Source organism: Protomyctophum bolini (assembly GCF_963924005.1).
Source record: "Protomyctophum bolini genome assembly, chromosome: 7".
Taxonomy (NCBI): domain Eukaryota; kingdom Metazoa; phylum Chordata; class Actinopteri; order Myctophiformes; family Myctophidae; genus Protomyctophum; species Protomyctophum bolini.
The window spans coordinates 12,232,038-12,240,893 of NC_137868.1; the positions used below are offsets into that span (position 1 = coordinate 12,232,038).

Below are 8,856 nucleotides of genomic sequence, written 5' to 3' on the forward strand. Positions count from 1 at the left end.
CAACACACTCTCTGGTTTGTACTGTATATCTCTTCATATTTACTGCAAACATAAGCCCAATCATTACTAGATTGCCAAGATTGCATTCACAGCTTTTTGATATTACAACATGGACAACAACTATTTATCTTTGGTCTTCAACAGGACAGAAACAATAACCTGGCAGTGCTGACATGCAGAACTGAATCCGATAAAAAATGGCCTTCTCTTAGCTGGAATCAAAGTGCTACAGGAGGGACGTATTAGTATAAGCAGAGTAACAATCACTGAATTATTGATTTCCTCATTAGGACTTTTGTCAGGACCATTTAGCCACTTTATAAATGAGCTTTCATTAGGTACTTGCGGGGTAGCCCAACTCCATGTTGATTTACAATGTGCAACATGGTCAATATGAGGGGGCTGGGGTAGAGTAAGGAGGATTACACTACAGGGCCATGCTGAGAGCACAATAAACCATCCATATCGTGCTTTCGGGTGGAAACCACGCACTGTACAGTATGTGCAAAAAAGCGTTACTTTTCAGGAAATAGGAAGAAAAGAAAATAACCGCCACAAAAGGCCTCTGCCCGGGCTCTGGACAGGGCCCCTGCCCAGACTCCATATATGGAGCTGGCCTGTTCTGACATCACAACACTCCATATTTGGGCATGCCTGACACAGGAATAAAGGACACAGGGAGACAGAAACATACATTTCCATATATGGGCATAAAAGGCACACAGACAGATGGGTGGAACGGGTACTCTGACACGGGTATTGTATAGCCGCGGGTGGGGCATGGATCTCCAACTTCCACTGTTACTGACTCGATGCACTACAGCCGGGCACCGGTCTAGTTAGTTAAATATGTATAAAACCAATAGGCACACTTAACAATTTTCCCTTTCAAATCCTTTCCAAAAATAGAGCAGATCTACAAACTCACAACACGTAACAGTTGAGAACTAGTAGTTCAGTTTGCTACTTGTCCTCATATGAATAAGTAGGGCATTTATTTACGAAAAAGAAAATCACAGTTGTAATATGGAGTAACTCTACAAGGTTTCTGCCCGACAGCAACAACATAATTATACAACCACACATCATCCCTGTATCTCCTCTAACATGACTCCTGACAGCTGCTGCAGTCCTACTGCATGTACTGTAGTAGAGTAGCTGGCAACATGTCAAGGGCAACCCCCAGCCTACTCCTAATGTAAGCACCTGACTGCACTGCAGACAGAACACAAACACAGATCGGGGACATCATTTGCAAACAAACAAATGAAGGTCTACTCCAAAAAGCCAATTCAAAGCCAGTACGTGGCCATAATAATGTAGGGTGTGACTGTGACGGAGGTCAAATGCTGTCGACTTTTGCTGTTTCACATATGATTCCTGGTGCTTGTATGGAACTTCCATACAGTTTAGATTATTATTTTATTGTTGGCACACTGTAAAATCCTGAGTTAATTTAACTCTGACAGTGCACAAACCCTGTACTGTAAGTGTAAATGGGTTGAGACTCTTAGGTTAAGCTGGCATTGATTTATTGACGCTGTCTGTCCGAGTCTGTCTGTCAGTGCCAAATGTCATGTAAACGCTGCCAGGATGCTAAGGAAGAACACATTTTGTAATATTTGTAATATATTTGTTTAAAAATGTAATGTATTATTATATTAATAATGGAAGACGATATTGGTCGCATAGCGTTGCATCGTGAGCTTGTAGATCTGCTGCTACTGCTATTTTCTGCACATGCAGTGAAAGGTGGCTCATGTGGATAAACAAAACCAAAATATTGGCTATTTTAGGAAAGCTCTTGTACAACATAATTGTCCCATTTCTATTAAGAACCATCCAGAATGGACAGCAGTTACTTGTACATTTACAACCAAACACAGAGCACAGCAGTCTTGAAGCCCAATCCATACGTAAGTAAGACTTGCCATAGTAGGAACAGAGCAGATGCGCCATCTGACTGTCCTGTCGATTCCCTCTACTTAACCTAACAAGAGCACCATGGCAACAAATCACCTCCTTATGTCCCTGTTCATTAGGTAATTAGGAGCATCCCATTGGCTGAATCGGATTCTCATTCGTTATCTGCCAACTGATGCTAAACACTGGACTTGTCTGACAGACACATTGTAGGAAGAAGCTCCAACATTGGCCACTGGCTGGTCAACATTACACAGGATTAATGGCGATCCAATTGGAGACCATGACAATCCACATAAGTTGGTACTTTTAAGGTAGATCTTCGGGATCCTTTTTACGATAACCACAATAAAAGTGAATGTAAAGCATCAATTTCATTACATTGTTTGCTGATTTTCTTGATTTTACATCCGTGCTAGACATGTTGTAAACGCTTCATTTTTATATACCTGTAAATCATTTGTTTTTTGTGTGTTCGGAAAACTGCACCACCATTGAAGGCAGTGAGCATGTGGGGAAACATGTTCTCAGCTCCCCAGACACAGTTGTGTGTTTACCCATGACTACGATATATCCATGCAAAACATATTGCAAATAATAACCTAGTGGGTGCATATGACACCAGCTGTACTATACAGTTGTTACAGCTGACACGAGAGAAAACAACAGCACTTGCTGGGATTTTGACGGCCAATGAGGCAGTTCAAACAAAGTCAAGCTGAATATGCCCCTGTTTTCACCTCATCAGTCAAGTCACACACTTTCCAAAACTCCTGTCTTGTCATCATATTAAAGGGTGTCACAGGAGAATAAGCTTCACTGTAGCATAGCTGTCCTGGAGCCACGTACAGCACCTTAAAATGCTCTTTCCACTGCCCATGCTTAGTGCCAAGCAGAGGGCCATTGATTTTCCCCCTCTGACACTTAATCTAACCCGCAATGATCTATGACCTTATTTTCACACTAATTTCTCCTTGATCAGAGGTGATAAATATTGCATTGACATAACCAACTCTTTGTGCATTGCATCAATGTGCTGTTTTGTTTAACACGAGACCGCCTCGAGTGGACTGACTTTGACGAGCGACTTGAGAAATGGCCTGTCTTGCCTTATACCGTAAGAGATAGAGTAAGCAGCCTGCAAAACATGTAGGCTTGTTTCAGCTGCATTCCAATTATCTTGTCTTTGTCTGTCTTGTAAAATACAGTAATATTTACTGTGATAAAATAAGCAATAAAATATAAGAACATTTTATGGTGGACAAAAAGACCATCAAATCTACAGTAAAATGTATGAAGTGTGCTTTCTCCACAGACAGTGTATGAGCATGGATGCTGGTGTGTAGGTGTGAGGAGAGAATGTTGGCGGCAGCTGGTAACTCTGCAGGGGCTGAGAGAGGGGGGGTCTCTACGGAGCCTGGGGCCCCCACCAGGGCTACGTGGGACTCTGCGGGTGGTGGTGGGGACCAGATATGTGGTAGGTCTCTGTGGAGAGTGGTCTTTACAGGAGACACTGATGCAGCACTATGAAATAGAGGACATAGAAAAGGAGCATGTGGGACATCAGCCAGAGGACTTATTCTCAACCTTTGTTCATTCTAGGGAAGGGTTCTGCTACAGTACCTAGTAAGTGGCTGCCCAGGCCCAGGCTACCACATGATTGTCTCCACCAGGCCGAAGGCATGGGGAGAGAGTATGTTTTGCACTCCGTCCATGTGTGTGTGTGTGTGTGTGTACCAGCTAATCTCCGGCACCGTTGGCCCGATCCATGCCAAACTGTGCACACACACACAGTCCCTGGATGCCAACGACGAACCTCTACCCCAAATATTCCACAATGGCCTGTTATAGCGCCACCATTAGGCCGATTTTGGAAAAACACATTTCAACCAACACGGAGCTGCACCATTTCCCATCTTCCATCCTGATTGGCTAAGATTGGCTTCCAAAGCTCACATGATTGGTCCATTTAAAAAGAAATGCCACAAATCACAAACGGTGTGCAATTTCCGTGAAATTATACACGCACATTTCCACTAGGCCAAGGACAACATGACACTCATTTTTTTCACTGCATAGATCTGTGTACAACTTTGTATGCACACTCCCTAGAGGCCATGGCAAAAAATAATCCCTGCATCCATCCACATCTGCCGGTTAAAGCGCTACCATGAGGCCGATTTCTGCAAAACACATTGTTTATATTAGTGGCACAGATTTCATCCAAATCTCACGCAAATCGGTACACATGATCTCTGTAGTCATGTGATCAAGACGAGTCTGTTGGATTTCTCATATTCTACACTGATCGGCTAAGATTGCCTTCCAAAGTTTTCAGGAGTGGCCCATTTCGTACAAAATGTCCTGCTCATCCAGAATTCTATCCTCAGAGATGCTATGAGTGATCTGGCTCTGCATTTCCTCAACAAAAATATTACTCCTAAACATTTTGCCAAACATCACACACACTCCTATCCTCCTGGTGGAGACCTGTGCGCAGAAGGGCACTATTTCTAGTTCTATGTACTTTCCCAGAGCCCAGAATCATTGAAGGCGAGTTGTGTCATCCAGCCAGACCAACCAACAACTGGACAGACGTGATGACAATTTAAATCTGATCAAATATATCATACGTTTGAGACATTACTTATTAACATAGTGAATTGAAAGGGGGGGATTATGTATTTATTCTCTGTCTCTATTGATTGAAACTTTATTCAAGCTCATGTAGATGAATTATGTTGGTCTCCCAGGATATTCATTTCCTGCTTATTGCGACGTGTTTGGGAACAGAAAAAAGAAAAAGGCATGTGATCAGATCTGATGGTACTATTGATGATATATCTTGTAGGAGTACGTGTTTCTGGTACGTGTTTTTCTACATGAAGATGAAAAAACAGACCCCAGGTCTCTGTATGTCTGTGTGCGTGCGTGTGTGTGAGTGCATGCATGCGCGCTTGTGTGCATGCGTATTTGTGAATGTGTTAGTTACTACATATTCATAAGGCGTGTGAATGAGTGTTAGGTGTGTGTCTGTTATAAGTATGGGTTCCTGCTGATCTGGGGACAGGGCCACAGGTGAGATCTTTCTAAATGACACACAAGTGGTCATTAATTATAAATGACACCCCGGTCAGACAAACGATTTCATCCTACCTGGATCCACAGGGTGTGTGCATGTGTCCGTGTGTTCGTGAAATCTGTGGCCACATGCACGCATGCATGCACGCACACACACGTGGAGGAATGTAAACACAAAGATCCTCCATATTATTTAACCATTTGAAACTGAGTGTACAAATGTGGAACCGTCATTTGGTTACAGGCTCAGAATTAAATAAAAACGGATGATGCACGCTCGCGTGTGTGTGCACTTGCGCGTGTGTGAAATGGTGTTGAGACGCATCTAGGAGGTTTGGTCTTTGATGAACGTACTCATTATGCTAAAGAGCACCGTGAGCCTGGGCTTCCCTCCGCCTTCAGGAAAGGTTAACTCAGGAGTGTTTACACAGCATGGCTAGAGCCTGTGGGAGCAACCTAACCACTGCAAACTCCTCAGTGTTAATGGAACCAACTCAGGTCCATTTGGGTCCATTTGTACACTTTGAGTTAAATTAACACTCAAAATGTTACTGTACAAGTGTAGCATGACACTGTCTTGGGTGTCTTGGGTTTTAAAAAAAATCATAAACTCATCAATATCAGTCTACCAAAACGTATATTTTATATATAAAATATTTTCATCTACATTTTTACGCCCTTTTACCTTAATTTAGTCATTACGTCAAAACATTCTTCCCCACACATATACTGTGTGTTGTCACTGCTATTATATCCTGCTGACTTAACAGTGAGGAGCCCCCAACGGGAGGACGTAGAGCCTCCATCCTACTGCTGACAGGTCGGTGCCGCCCCAGGCCGTAGGATTATGGATTACGTGCATTAACAATTATCACCGTCTGCGGCTCCGCGCCACGGCTTCCCTCCCCTAAACACAGGGACAAATTGTGTTCGTATAGACTAGACACTCTACAAAGCCGGATGCACCACAGTGGATTTGAACCTCCAGACTCTGTGGTGGTGGGCAGCTACACCAAAGCACTTACATTGATGTATTTCTGATATTACGCAATACGTATAAAAAAGTTCGAGGTTATAAGCCGGTTGTCCTGATTCTCAACAAATATTGTTGCAAATTGTACTGGTTTTCACCTCAATTTAAAAGCAAAAAGAATCAAATTTGATATACAATAATAATATACCTCCATTTGTTTTCATTGTTACACATACATTTATCTTGTTCTGTCTCACATTATTACCTAGACACCATCCAAGGTGTTGAATGGTGCGTTCAGTAGGTGTTCCAAGCGCTAAAATAATTGTCGCTCATCCTGATGCATGTGTGCACTGGATCGTTTTAAGGGTCCCGCAACACAGATCCAGGCATGCAGTATCTGTCGATTGTGTACAAATTCAGACTGTTTTTGTAACATTAAACAGAATAAAACTGGATAGTAAGACAAGCTTCCCTAACTCACTTTTCTCCTCCTCTCTTTCATCCGTCTCACTCTCTTTCTCTCAGTAGCAGAGATTAGTGTAATTACAAGGGAGATCAGCATAGAGGAGGAAAAGAAAAGGAGACGTATAAAAGGAGGAGGAGGAGAGCAGGGGGAGGAGGTGGCGCGCAGCCATCATCATGGACGGACTGATTGTCTGCTTTTAATCCTCAACCTCATTATCACCTCCAGGTCCGGCAGCAGCAGTAAATGAATCTATCTGCTGAGTGTCAAATCTTCACACCTTCACCCTAGTGATCACCCCAAGGTGCAAATGCAAGAGGATGGAGTCGAGAGAGAGAGAGAGAGGCCCCATCATTTTGTCAACAAGATCTCCATATTTCATAATTAAGTCAAAGCAAAGTGCCATTATTTGCTTGGTAATTAAAACTGATTAAATATTTATGTCTTCTTTAAGGTCAAATCGGTGGAAAAAAGTGGAGCGAGTTGAGCTGAGAAGGGTTTTGGTGAACTTGCATTGAGTCTCATTTATTTATATTCAGAAGTAAAAAATAAATCAGTTCAAAGAGCTAATTGAAGACCTAATATACAAAACATGAATGAAATAACTAGGTTTTACTGTCTCAAGTAAAGCTTGAGGGAGTGAGAACTTTAAAATAGTGAAATAATATTGTACTTTAGAAAATATCTAAAAAGTAGTGCTACAAAAACCAGCTCTGGACAGTTCCAAAAAACAAGTGAATATATGTGATGCCATGTGAGAACACTTGAAGTGTACTTAGTAAATACAAATATTTATTTATTTACCGTTTGGTAATACTACTACCCTCTGCTTAAATAAATTCAAGATGTGCATTAGTATTTGTTTTTCGAAATACATGACATTACAGCCTCTAATAGATTTATATTTCTACGTTTTCTAGCTTCTTCTTGCCTATCTTTATATTTTGAGTAAATAGTTGCAAATCACTGAAAATGTTTGTATACTGTTGCTTCAGTATCCTGCACCAGTGCACCAACCTCACTGAGATAAATGAATCGTACAGTATTTGCAAACATGCAAGCTAATAAAAATCATTCTGATTCTGAACAGACAATGTGTTTGTCCGTCAACAGCAACTTGCAATCTGTCTTCATATACAGTACTCGATTCTTCTGTCATCATACATTAGATCCACATCATACATCTACTCTGAGAAACAGCTTCCAGTTGGATGAAAACGGCTGTGATAAGTTGCATTATACTTACTGTTCAATGGACACGAACCCCTTGGACAAATCCAACAAAATCTATGCTACCTTGAAATACTAAAATCATGCATTATTGAATTGGCAAGGATAGTGTGTAATAGAGAGATCCTAAACCCATTCGCCCCTGTAAATTATTCATTGAATTCCAATAACAGATGGTATAATTTTCTTAAAATATCTCAATCATTTCTCACAAAGTCTTAAAATGGTATAAAACAACAGAAATGCATTATGTGTGTCCTATGCAGTACAGTATGTTGACCCGAAAGGCCATGCAAAATAATACTTTGGCTTGACCGTTTGATGTAACCTCTGAGTAAAGAAATTAACTGATCAACTTTTTAAATATGTATTCTTTACCTACTGTACTTAACTACTTAATTACGCCTACTTTAATACTTACTTATTCTTCACTTACACATGCTATATTGAACTGAGCAAAGATACTTATTTTCCAGTGCAATTAAGCCATGCAAAAAGCAACATATTTAATTCCATTAAAATTACCATTGCTTTCTTAGTAACCGCTTCTCTTGCAGACCTCCGTGTGCAAGGAATGAACAATACTGTAGAAACACAGTTGGCTAAATGTTGAACTAAAACCCGGGTAAAATATGATAATGAGTACAAATGGGATTATTAGGAGACTGCGTGTCATCAGTTTGACAGATACATGATGTCAAACTAGCCAAGCAAATTCAATTACGCCTGCAATTACTCGCTGGCGCTAGTGGAGATGTATCGGAGATGTTAAATATTGATAGAAGCATAGATGCCACAATTTGTTCATCTCCAAAGGTGAACACATCTCCTCGAAGTAATCACAGCTGCTAAATACGAAGCCTGTCCATTAGCCACTCTGAAACCTAAAGTAGCCACACAACCTGTTTGTACTTATAAGACACAGTCCTTTAGAATAGATAATGTGCAGGTTGATTTTCGTATTTGCAGGTTTAATAATTGAAAGTAGGCTACTACCAGTCTGAAGACCAGTCTAACACTTAAGATGGTCCAGAATGTCAAGTAAAATGTAGTTTATTTTCTGTCCCTTGGCTCGAAACGTCGTCAATACATTTATCTTTTGGAGCATTATGAGTGTGCGGGTTCCCTTCTCTTTTCTGTCCTTTACCATGCGCATGAAAACAAAAAAAGATATGAACATCCT

At 41.1% G+C, this 8,856-nt stretch overlaps 1 protein-coding gene across 1 annotated transcript in view; it reads right to left on the reverse strand.

Moving 5' to 3' along the window:
• The window catches only part of dgkb (diacylglycerol kinase, beta), a 64,832-nt gene that overhangs the window by 16,316 nt on the left and 39,660 nt on the right, over positions 1-8,856 (reverse strand). The gene's annotated exons all lie outside the window — the stretch shown is intronic.